This window comes from Lipotes vexillifer, unplaced genomic scaffold (genome assembly GCF_000442215.2).
Source record: "Lipotes vexillifer unplaced genomic scaffold, Lipotes_vexillifer_v1.1 scaffold1048, whole genome shotgun sequence".
Lineage (NCBI taxonomy): Eukaryota > Metazoa > Chordata > Mammalia > Artiodactyla > Lipotidae > Lipotes > Lipotes vexillifer.
The window spans coordinates 2,320,440-2,334,043 of NW_006785351.1; positions in this window are offsets into that span (position 1 = coordinate 2,320,440).

A 13,604-nucleotide genomic window follows, 5' to 3' on the forward strand; every position below is an offset into this window, starting at 1 on the left:
TTTCCCTTTTCACTGGGAAGAGGGGGACAGTTGGAAAATACACAACTCTTGAGAACACTTCAACTGAAACACCAGATTATAGCTTAACTTTTCTACACCACTGTTTTATTTTCTGAACTGACTCAGTCTTCCTTGAATTGACTATCAATTGAGAAGTTGACTTATCTGTGGAAAAGCAACTGAAAAACCAGATTATAGCTTAACTTTTCTACACCACTGTTTTATTTTCTGAACTGACTCAGTCTTCCTTGAATTGACTATCAATTGAGAAGTTGACTTATCTGTGGAAAAGCATATTTTAATTTGACTGACAAAAAACAGTATCTTTAAGAAAGATCAGTCTTCTTTTGGGGTGTGGGGGAGTTGACAGTTTTCTCTACGTTTCTTCCCCCTACTCTTGTGTCATCTGCTTTGAAGTTTATTACTGTGATTTCTTTAGGAGAGAAAATTCAGTTATGAAATACAAATTTTGATCTCTTCTGTGTAAATCATAGGCCACAATGGCAGGGAAACATGATGGCTAAGTTCCTTTAGCACACGTTAGAAACATGTGATTTTGTAAGATTGAGGGGGGTATAACAAGGGAGTAGGTCTCAGAGTCCCAACGGTGTTCTGCCTCTTTGATCATCTTCTATGTACCCCACAGGAGGGTTGGAAATGAGAGGCAGTCAAATCATTATACTCTACACCTTAAACTTATACAGTGCTGTATGTTAATTATATCTCGATAAAACTGAAAAAATATAAATGAGTGAAAGGATGGGCTGAGGTTTTGTGAGATATTCACAGAAAGGACTGCTCCCCCTAGGTGCCTTCCATGTCAGCAAAAAGTGAGTCAGATCAAAGGATTCTGTATAAGTTAGGGTAATGCTCACTGGCTGCTGAACAAATAGCTTCAATACTCAGCATCTCAGGGGCTTAACAGAGTAGAAGTTTATTTCTTCCTCATGTCACAGCTGATGTGGGTTGCATTGCCCTCCTACACCTTCTGAAACATGGCCTCCAAGATCACTGCTGAAAGAAAAGAGAGAGTATCCAAGTGTCACATAGGAAGGTTTTAGGGCTAGGCATGCAAGAAGGGGGCATGCTTATATCACTCTGGCCTCAACCTAACTTCAAGAGAGACAGGGAATCTTCTAGGAGTCTACCTATGTGCTCCGAAAAGAGGTGCAATGAACACGTGTCCCTTTTTTTTCATAGAAGCAGGGCAGGAAGGGAAGGGGAAGGTAGAAGGGACAGTGTAAAATTAGCGAGTAGAAAGACAGGAGCTATTGCTGCAGTAAGGGGCAACTTCCACCTGATCCCGTTTCACCATCCCATCAAACTCAGTGACGATACTTCTCACTACCACCATCGCCTGTACCCCCTCCCCTCCAATAGGAAGCAGAGACTCCATAGAAATGGTCATTAAATTGTGTTTTGGTTATCTATTGCCAAGTCATGACTTCCCCAAAAGAATGGCTTAAAGAAGTACAACTATTAATTTTGTTAATGAATCTTGGAATTGACTGGGCTCAGTGAGTGTCATAGATTGAATGTCTGTATCCCCCAGAAAATTCATATGTTGAAAATCTGGGAATTCCTTGGCTGTTCAGTGGTTAGGACTCCACGCTTCCACTGCCTGGGGTCTGGGTTCAGTCCTTGGTTGGGGAACTAAGATCCTGCAAGCCACATGGTGAGGCCAAAAAAAAAGAAAATCTAGTGCCCAACGTGATAATTAGGAGGTGGGACCTTTTTGGAAGGTGATTGGGTTATGAGGGTGGAGCCCCATAAATGGAATTAATGCCCTTATTAAAAGAGGTCCAAGAGGGCTTCCCTGGTGGCGCAGTGGTCGAGAGTCTGCCTGCCAATGCAGGGTACACGGGTTCGTGCCCCGGTTAGGGAAGATCCCCCGTGCCGCGGAGCAGCTGGGCCCGTGAGCCATGGCCGCTGAGCCTGCGCGTCCGCAGCCTGTGCTCCGCAACGGGAGAGGCCACAATAGTGAGAGGCCCGCGTACCGCAAAAAAAAAAAAAAAAAAAAAAGAAGACAAAATTGGAAGTTTTAAACTACCTGTCTTAATGAAGATCAACGTTCAGATTAAATCCTTATCCTTGCAAATTCTTAAATGAAAAAGTTAAAAGTCAGCCTATCGTGGGAATAGACCTAAAATGTTAGTTGTAAAATAGAAACAAAAATATGAGTAGCTATGAGGCACTGATTTATGTTTCATTTTACCCATCTGATTTGATTAAATGTATTCTGTTTTTACATTTGCAACAACAAAATCCTTCATAAGCTGCTCTAACTACAGCATTATCTCATATCCAACCATACCTTCTGTAACATCTCTAAAGGTTCAGAATGGATTCATTCAGTCAAAACTTATAATTAGGAAAAGTTCTTTTGAAGAACCCCAAAATGTGACAGTGTCTATAATGACCTTGCTGGCTGCCTACCTCACATCCTTTCTCTTTGAGGGAACTTTATCAGAACAGAAAGTCAGTAGGCGGCAGAATAGCAATGGAAACATGTCAGTGTCATCCTTACAACCAAAGCCCTGCTTTCCTGTAGGTATAAAGATCTTCAGCCTGTAGACTCATCCCCCAAATGTAGGAGGAAATCTAATATTTCCTAGTAAGTGAAATCAGCATAGTTTCCTGAAGATTGTCATCTTTGGTGTCCAAAGATAGTCTGGACACCCTCATGTCTTCTAAGCTTCAGCCTTTTCCTCTAACTTCTCCCATCTTGACCCCCTCTGAGAGTCAGGCTTCTGCTCTGATGTACTGATTGCACCACAGCTCCCCTTTGAGGCAAACACTTGGCCCTGAATTCCTGTGCATCTTCCTGGGGCTCTGAACCTCTGCTGGACTCTGAGTCCCAGCTGTCCACACCACAAATTTTGGCTGACTTTCTTCTCCACATAATCACAATACTACTAACCATCCCCAAACAGTCTTTTAAGTGAGATTTCTGCTGCCATTTAAAGAATTGGACCTCTTTATGGAGCAGTGTTATGGTCACTTGGATATTGAGATTTGGATTAATGACCACCTCAGTCAGATCTGTTCTCCTGGTCCTGACCCCTTAAGTTACTAGCTTACATTCTTCTCCTTCCAGTGTCATTGAGTTCTCAAGATGCTTAAAAATGAGACTGCATGGATAATGATAGATAGGTAATAGATGGATAAATGTGAATTGTCCATTATCTATTCCAGCTCCCTGCAGCATCTCTCTTCTCCCTTCATATCCCAAGTCTCACCTTGTGGAAGGCATTGAACTCAAATTTTGTAACCCCAGGAATGTGATCCAATTTGAATTTTCACCAATCCATGACATCACTAGATCAGTAAGATAGTAACTTCTATTCAGCATAGGGAAGGAAAGCGTTCTCATTAATCAGATGTTCTGACAATCAGAAACTCACAGTTGAAATAATCTACCTATTATAAGATATATAGAACATAACAAAATATTTGGGGCATAAAATCTATTCTGAACATAATTCATCATACCTTGATGATTCTGAATTGGCTTTAGAATCATATTATGAGGCCAATGCGTCATCTATATGAGCCTCAGTTAACATGGAGATATTTCTATGAGTGGGGAGTGTTTGTCAACAGACGCTGTCCAGGTAATGGGATGCTGGATAGTAAAGGGTATGGGAGGCACTGCAAGCTAAGTATCCTCCAGAAAGCATTGACAAGGTAATAATCAGAGTGTTCCATCCATTTGTGGTTGCCATAGGTCTCATTGGGATTTAAATGAGAAGGAAATCCCCAAAAGAGGGGATATATGTATACGTACAGCTGATTCACTTTGCTGTACAGTATAAACTAGCACGATATTGTAAAGCAGCTATATTCCAATAATTTTTTTTAAATGTCAAAGTGCAGCCCTGATCCTCCTTCACCATATACTATCTCCTTCCTAAAACAGGTGATAGCTCACTTCCCACACTTTTCTCCTTGCATAGAAAAAACAGCTCAAAATCAGGTAATCATTTAAACCCTGGTTTTCCTTTTCAGAAAACCTCATAATATATTTGCCACTTTACATCCAGATTAAATGACTCGGCATCAGTCAGTAGCCTACAATGTTATGATCATTCCATAGACATTTCAAATTTAATGAACACTTACCTATACCATGCTACCTACCCTTTTGAGGTTTAGAGAGTATTGTTATATCTAATTCTAAACAAAGGACCACGCTCAGTTTCCAGCTGAGTTCCCACCTGAACATCGTCCCTCATTTGTATCCCTCTAACCGGGGGCTGTTGGATCATATGTTGAATTTGTGTGCTTCTCATATCTGTCAATCATATTTGAAGGTTCCCAGGAACTAATTTTATTTAATAAAGTTGATGATTCCTTTCGCTTATTTAGAACTTAAAACTCTGTGAGTTCCTCAAATCGATTCTTAAAACAATGATCTGAGATAAGCAAAGTCAAGACTACTAATCCTACACCAAAAATAAGGAAACCAAGGCACCAAAAAGGCTTTCCTAGGATCCCCACAAAAGAGCAAGTTGAAACCTCAAATGTTTTAAATTACTTACTTAGGGTTATGAAGCCAAAGGGTCAACTGAGTCCTGATCTGATGCCCTCGTGTCTCTCTCAGCCCTTGTTTTTTCAGATTAAAATATCATCATCTTCACTCTGATGTGCATGTAACACAAGCCCCGCCCTCAGTGTTCTTGTTCATCATGCCAGTCTTTCATGAATCTTTGCTCTTAGGTCATTTTTACATTTTAAAGATTAGCCCTGCATGCGCTATTCGAGTTGCAGATGTGGTCACCTTTGTATCACCTGTCAAACTTCATAGTACGTCATGAACATGGTGGGGGGGCCTCAAAACATATGTGATGAATGAATACTTTTTTAATAATACTGAGGTCCAGCACATCTTCTTCCTGAAGAGGCCCACTGGCAACTCAGCAATCTCTGACATATCTTTAGGAACCCACCATTCACACATGTCAGCAGAAGGAAACAGGAATATCACTATTCATTTATCTAATCAACATCATTTTGTTTTGCATACTGGAAAGATTATGGGCTATGGGTCAGATAGATCCGGATTTAAATCTCAGCTCTGCCACTTGCTGGCTCTGTAAACTTAGACAAATTACCTAACCTTCCTATTTCCTAGTTTCCTCATGTATAACATGAAATAAGAACCTCTTTGTAGGGTAATCTGAAGGACTAATATAATGTAAGTAAAGCTACAGGTACATAGCAGTCTCCCAATCAACTGTAAAAATGGTGACCTCAGCATCACCTCTTCTTAATTTCTTTTTGCCCAAAAGAGAAGCCCCCTTCCAGTCTCCATGATTTTCAAAGACTGTTTAATAAGTCTATAGGCCTTTTCTCTATGGCAACTCCTTAAATATCATATTTTCAATAACAGTACTCAAAAGTCTCTTTGTGATTCCATGCTTATATACATTGTGCTTTCTTATATATAATAAATTTTATATTATGGAATATATAAAATACATTTTCCATTATAGATCTCTATGAAGCACATATAGTCACAAAAATATATGTGTTATTTATATTTATCATCTATGCATCCAACTGACAGAAAGTGATAGTGGGATATAGTTTCCTAAAAGTTTTAGTTACTTACACAGATACTTTGCCAGGAGACTTTTCCCAGTTGGCAATGGGTGTCACAATTCTTCGCTCATGATCAGGGTGAGTAATAAATTTTTCCTTAGCTAGTACCTAAAGTCATCATACAGGCCTTTGATTTCTAGATAGAGAAGGTTGTGTGATGCTTCTGATTCCTCTCCAAAAGTCCAAGGGGTCACTTTAAAGAAAAGAGGGCAAGCAGCTCCCCACCCTCAAGGATGCTGTGCTTTATCAGGCCACAGGATCTTCAGAAACACCTCAAAGAGAATGCAAATGTTTGAACTCTGATCTTCCCTTTACATTTTTCCATCAAAATGACCAGCATTTATACATGAATTGCATGCCCTGATTCATCCACATAAAATTCCTATACAATCTAGATAACTGAAACCATACCTTGGCTTTACAACAGCTCCCGGAACATCTGCAATTATATTTTGGCTCTCTGAAGTGAGTGGCTTCTCAGGGCAAATCTTTTTATCATGACCCAACGTCTTATTTCTTATTCCTCTTCATTTACAAAATTATTTAAATAAATATTAAGCAGCTTATTTACCAACATCCAATTTCACAGTGATTATGTGGAACATTTCTTTAACATGATTAACCACAGAGCAACGTCACTTCTCATTAGTAAAACTTGTTTTTAATGTACTCAGTAAGAGTTCCAAAAAGCAGTCTGGCTTCTTCAGACACCACCTCATATAGATACATTTCCATGGCCCTCATCTAAGGTCTTTTTTAGCATCAGCATCAAACAGAGTTTGAACCCAAGCCTTTTCAACGTAATATCTAAATATTGTTTTCAGATATCAGTCTGTCAATTTGCCCTGACTCAGGTGGGCTATGTTACATCGATAATTAATTCCCAGTAATTTAGGTAGGTATTTCATGCTTCTGATGTCTAAATATTAACACTGATCAGAATAAATCTCTCTATTCCTTCATCATTTTGCTATGATAAAAGTCTTGTTATTTCTGACTGCAGTCACTTCAACTCAATCAGTAAACTAGACAATCAAATAAATGGGTACCTAAGCCATCATATATCCCAGAAAGTTGGGGAGGGGCCACTAAACAGATCGTTTCTATTCTTTCCCTTGTCTCTTAAAACTCTGCCAAAGTCCAGTTTAGTATTGCTTACATTTGTACAAGACAGAGAGGATTTTCTAGATGTCTGTCTGAATAGTGGCCCATTTTTTTTTTTTTTTTAACATCTTTATTGGGGTATAATTGCTTTACAATGGTGTGTTAGTTTCTGCTTTATAACAGAGTGAGTCAGTTATACATATATATATGTTCCCATATCTCTTCCCTCTTTGTCTCCCTCCCTCCCACCCTCCCTATCCCACCCCTCCAGACAGCCACAAAGAACCGAGCAGGTTTCCCTGTGCCATGCGGCTGCTTCCCACTGGCTATCTACCTTACGTTTGTTAGTATATATATGTCCATGTCTCTCTCTCGCCCTAACACACCTCACCCTTCCCCCTCCCCATATCCTCAAGTCTGTTCTCCAGTAGGTCTCTGTCTTTATTCCTGTTTTACCCCTAGGTTCTTCATAACATTTTTTTTTCTTAAATTCCATATATATGTGTTAGCATACGGTATTTGTCCTTCTCTTTCTGACTTACTTCACTCCGTATGACAGACTCTAGATCTATCCACCTCATTACAAATAGCTCAATTTCGTTTCTTTTTATGGCTGAGTAATATTCCATTGTATATATGTGCCACATCTTCTTTATCCATTCATCCGACGGCGGGCACTTAGGTTGTTTCCATCTCCGGGCTATTGTAAATAGAGCTGCAATGAACATTTTGGTACATGACTCTTTCTGAATTCTGGTTTCCTCAGGGTATATACCTAGTAGTGGGATTGCTGGGTCATATGGTAGTTCTATTTGTAGTTTTTTAAGGAACCTCCATACTGTTCTCCATAGTGGCTGAACCAATTCACATTCCCACCAGCAGTGCAAGAGTGTTCCCTTTTCTCCACACCCTCTCCAGCATTTATTGTTTCTAGATTTTTTGATGATGGCCATTCTGACTGGTGTGAGATGATATCTCATTGTAGTTTTGATTTGCATTTCTCTAATGATTAATGATGTTGAGCATTCTTTCATGTGTTTGTTGGCAGTCTGTATATCTTCTTTGGAGAAATGTCTATTTAGGTCTTCTGCCCATTTTTGGATTGGGTTGTTTATTTTTTTGTTATTGAGCTGCATGAGCTGCCTGTAAATTTTAGAGATTAATCCTTTGTCAGTTGATTCATTTGCAAATATTTTCTCCCATTCTGAGGGCTGTCTTTTGGTCTTGTTTATGGTTTCCTTTGCTGTGCAAAAGCTTTGAAGTTTCATTAGGTCCCATTTGTTTATTTTTGTTTTTATCTCCATTACTCTAGGAGATGGGTCAAGAAGGATCTTGCTGTGATTTATGTCATAGAGTGTTCTGCCTATGTTTTCCTCTAAGAGTTTGATAGTTTCTGGCCTTACATTTAGGTCTTTAATCCATTTTGAGCTTATTTTTGTGTATGGTGTTAGGGAGTGATCTAATCTCATACTTTTACATGTACCTATCCAATTTTCCCAGCACCACTTATTGAAGAGGCTGTCCTTTCTCCACTGTATATTCCTGCCACCTTTATCAAAGATAAGGTGACCATATGTGCATGGGTTTATCTCTGGGCTTTCTATCCTATTCCATTGATCTATCTTTCTGTTTTTGTGCCAGTACCATACTGTCTTGATTACTGTAGCTTTGTAGTATAGTCTGAAGTCAGGCAGCCTGATTCCTCCAGCTCCATTTTTTGTTCTCAAGATTGCTTTGGCTATTCGGGGTCTTTTGTGTTTCCATACAAATTGTGAAATTTTTTGTTCTAGTTCTGTGAAAAATGCCAGTGGTAGTTTGATAGGGATTGCATTGAATCTATAGATTGCTTTGGGAAGTAGAGTCATTTTCACAATGTTGATTCTTCCAATCCAAGAACATGGTATATCTCTCCATCTGTTTGTATCATCTTTAATTTCTTTCATCAGTGTCTTATAATTTTCTGCATACAGGTCTTTTGTCTCCTTAGGTAGGTTTATTCCTAGATATTTTATTCTTTTTGTTGCAATGGTAAATGGGAGTGTTTTCTTGATTTCACTTTCAGATTTTTCATCATTAGTATATAGGAATGCCAGAGATTTCTGTGCATTAATTTTGTATCCTGCTACTTTACCAAATTCATTGATTAGCTCTAGTAGTTTTCTGGTAGCATCTTTAGGATTCTCTATGTATAGTATCATGTCATCTGCAAACAGTGACAGCTTTACTTCTTCTTTTCCGATTTGGATTCCTTTTATTTCCTTTTCTTCTCTGATTGCTGTGGCTAAAACTTCCAAAACTATGTTGAATAAGAGTGGTGAGAGTGGGCAACCTTGTCTTGTTCCTGACCTTAGTGGAAATGCTTTCAGTTTTTCGCCATTGAGGATGATGTTGGCTGTGGGCTTGTCATATACGGCCTTTATTATATTGAGGAAAGTTCCCTCTACACCTACTTTCTGCAGGGTTTTTATCATAAATGGGTGTTGAATTTTGTCAAAAGCTTTCTCTGCATCTATTGAGATGATCATATGGTTTTTCTCCTTCAATTTGTTAATATGGTTAATCACATTGATAGATTTGCGTATATTGAAGAATCCTTGCATTCCTGGAATAAACCCCACTTGATCATGGTGTATGATCCTTTTAATGTGCTGTTGGATTCTGTTTGCTAGTATTTTGTTGAGGATTTTTGCATCTATGTTCATCAGTGATATTGGCCTGTAGTTTTCTTTCTTTGTGACATCCTTGTCTGGTTTTGGTATCAAGGTGATGGTGGCCTCGTAGAATGAGTTTGGGAGTGTTCCTCCCTCTGCTATATTTTGGAAGAGTTTGAGAAGAATAGGTGTTAGCTCTTCTCTAAATGTTTGATAGAATTCGCCTGTGAAGCCATCTGGTCCTGGGCTTTTGTTTGTTGGAAGATTTTTAATCACAGTTTCAATTTCAGTGTTTGTGATTGGTCTGTTCATATTTTCTATTTCTTCCTGATTCAGTCTTGGCAGTTTGTGCATTTCTAAGAATTTGTCCATTTCTTCCAGATTGTCCATTTTATTGGCATAGAGTTGCTTGTAGTAATCCCTCATGATTTTTTGTATTTCTGCAGTGTCAGTTGTTACTTCTCCTTTTTCATTTCTGATTCTATTGATTTGAGTCTTCTCCCTTATTTTCTTGATGAGTCTGGCTAATGGTTTATCAATTTTGTTAATCTTCTCAAAGAACCAGCTTTTAGTTTTATTGATCTTTGCTATTGTTTCCTTCATTTCTTTTTCATTTATTTCTGATCTGATTTTTATGATTTCTTTCCTTCTGCTAACTCTGGGGTTTTTTTGTTCTTCTTTCTCTAATTGCTTGAGGTGCAAGGTTAGGTTGTTTATTCGAGATGTTTCCTGCTTCTTAAGGTGGGCTTGTATTGCTATAAACTTCCCTCTTAGAACTGCTTTTGCTGCATCCCATAGGTTTTGGGTCGTTGTATCTCCATTGTCATTTGTTTCTAGGTATTTTTTAATTTCCTCTTTGATTTCTTCAGTGATCACTTCGTTACTAAGTAGTGTATTGTTTAGCCTCCATGTGTTTGTATTTTTTACTGCTCTTTTCCTATAATTGATATCTAATCTCATGGCGTTGTGGTCGGAAAAGATACTTGATATAATTTCAATTTTCTTAAATTTACCAAGGCTTGATTTGTGACCCAAGATATGATCTATCCTGGAGAATGTTCCATGAGCACTTGAGAAAAATGTGTATTCTGTTGTTTTTGGATGGAGTGTCCTATAAATATCAATTAAGTCCATCCTGTTTAATGTATCATTTAAAGCTTGTGTTTCCTTATTTATTTTCATTTTGGATGATCTGTCCATTGGTGAAAGTGGGGTGTTGAAGTCCCCTACTATGAATGTGTTACTGTCGATTTCCCCTTTTATGGCTGCTAGTTTTTGCCTTATGTATTGAGGTGCTCCTATGTTGGGTGCATAAATATTTACAATTGTTATATCTTCTTCTTGGATCGATCCCTTAATCATTATGTAGTGTCCTTCTTTGTCTCTTCTGATAGTCCTTATTTTAAAGTCTATTTTGTCTGATATGAGAATTGCTACTCCAGCTTTCTTTTGGTTTCCATTTGCATGGAATATCTTTTTCCATCCCCTTACTTTCAGTCTGTATGTGTCTCTAGGTCTGAAGTGGGTCTCTTGTAGACAGCATATATATGGGTCTTGTTTTTGTATCCATTCAGCCAATCTGTGTCTTTTGGTGGGAGCATTTAGTCCATTTACATTTAAGGTAATTATCGATATGTATGTTCCTATTCCCATTTTCTAAATTGTTTTGGGTTCGTTATTATAGGACTTTTCCTTCTCTTGTGTTTTTGTCTAGAGAAGTTCCTTTAGCATTTGTTGTAAAGCTGGTTTGGTGGTGCTGAACTCTCTCAGCTTTTGCTTGTCTGTAAAGGTTTTAATTTCTCCATCAAATCTGAATGAGATCCTTGCTGGGTAGAGTAATCTTGGTTGCAGGTTTTTCTCCTTCATCACTTTCAGTATGTCCTGCCACTCCCTTCTGGCTTGTAGAGTTTCTGCTGAGAGATCAGCTGTTAACCTTATGGGGATTCCCTTGTGTGTTATTTGTTGTTTTTCCCTTGCTGCTTTTAATATGCTTTCTTTGTATTTAGTTTTTGACAGTTTGATTAATATGTGTCTTGGCGTATTTCTCCTTGAATTTATCCTGTATGGGACTCTCTGTGCTTCCTGGACTTGATTAACGATTTCCTTTCCCATATTAGGGAAGTTTTCAACTATAATCTCTTCAAATATTTTCTCAGTCCCTTTCTTTTTCTCTTCTTCTTCTGGAACCCCTATAATTCGAATGTTGGTGCGTTTAATGTTGTCCCAGAGGTCTCTGAGACTGTCCTCAGTTCTTTTCATTCTTTTTTCTTTATTCTGCTCTGCAGTAGTTATTTCCACTATTTTATCTTCCAGGTCACTTATCCGTTCTTCTGCCTCATTTATTCTGCTATTGATCCCATCTAGAGTATTTTTCATTTCATTTATTGTGTTGTTCATCATTGTCTGTTTCATCTTTATTTCTTCTAGGTCCTTGTTAACTGCTTCTTGCATTTTGTCCATTCTATTTCCAAGATTTTGGATCATCTTTACTATCATTATTCTGAACTCTTTTTCAGGTAGACTGCCTATTTCCTCTTCATTTGTTAGGTCTGGTGGGTTTTTATCCTGCTCCTTCATCTGCTGTGTGTTTTTCTGTCTTCTCATTTTGCTTATCTTACTGTGATTGGGTTCACCTTTTTGCAGGCTGCAAGTTCGTAGCTCCCGTTGTTTTTGATGTCTGTCTCCAGTGGCTAAGGTTGGTTCAGTGCGTTGTGTAGGCTTCCTGGTGGAGGGGACTAGTGGCTGTGTTGTGGTGTATGAGGCTAGATCTTGTCTCTCTAGTGGGCAGGTCCACGTCTGGTGGTGTGTTTTGGGGTGTCTGTGGACTTATTATGATTTTAGGCAGCCTCTCTGCTAGTGGGTGGGGTTGTGTTCCTGTTTTGCTATATGGTTGGCATAGGTTGTCCAGCACTGTAGCTTGCTGGTCGTTGAGCGAAGCTGGGTGCTGGTGTTGAGATGGAGATCTCTGGGAGATTTTCGCCGTTTGATATTATGTGGGGCTGGGAGGTCTCTTCTTGACGAGTGTTCTGAAGTTGGCTCTCCCACCTCAGAGGCAGAGTCCTGACTCCTGGCTGGAGCAGCAAGAGCCTTTCATCCACTCGGCTCAGAATAAAAGGGAGAGAAAGTAGAGAGAATTAGTATAAGTAGGAGGAAATAGGAAAGAAAGAAAGAAAGAAAGAAAGAGAGGAGGGAAGGAAGGAAGGAGGGAAGGAAGAAAGAAAGAAAGAAGAAAAGAAAGGAAGAAGGCAAGAAGGAAAGAAAGGAGGGAGGGAGGGAGGAGGGAAGGAAGGAAGGAATGAGGGAAGGAAGGAAAAAATACAGAAAGAAAGAAGATACAGTAAAATAAAATAAAGTATAATAAAGTTATTGAATTAAAAAAATAATTATTTAGAGGAAAAAAAAAAGGGAAGGATAGAACCTTAGGACAAATGGTGGAAGCAAAGTTATAGAGACAAAATCTTACATAGAAGCATACACATATACCCTCACAAAAAGAGGTAAAGTGGAAAAAATCATAAAACTTGCTCTCCAAGTCCACCTCCTCAATTTGGGACGATTCGTTGTCTCAAAAAGGGAAGGAAGGAAGGAAAGATAGAAAGAAGGTAAAGTATAACAGAGTTCTTTAAATTAAAATTAATTATTAAGAAAAAAATTAAAAAAAAAAATGGTCGGATAGAACGCTGGGACAAATGGTGGAAGCAAACCTATACAGACAAGATCTCACACAGAAGCATACACATACACATTCACAAAAAGAGGAAAAGGGGAAAAAATCATAGATCTTGCTCTAGAAGTCCGCCTCCTCAATTTGGGATGATTCGCTGTCTATTCATGTATTCCACAGAGGCAGGGTACATCAAATTGATTGTGTAGCTTTAATCCGCTGTTTCTGAGGCTGCTGGGAGAGATTTCCCTTTTTCTTCTTTGTTCTCACAGCTCACAGGGGCTCAGCTTTCGACTTGGCCCTGCCTCTGCGTGTAGGTCGCTGGAGGGCGTCTGCTTTTTGCTCAGACAGGACGGCGTTAAAGGAGCCGCTGACTCGGGGGCTCTGGCGCTCTCAGGCCGGGGGCAGGGAGGGGCACGGAGTGCGGAGCGGTCCTGCGGCGGCAGAAGTCGGCGTGACGTTGCCCCAGCCTGAGGCCCGCCGTGTGTTCTCCCTGAGAAATTGTCCCTGGATCCCGGGAACCTGGCAGTGGCGGGCTGCACAGGCTCCCCGGAAGAGGGGTGGGGGCAGTGACCTGTGCT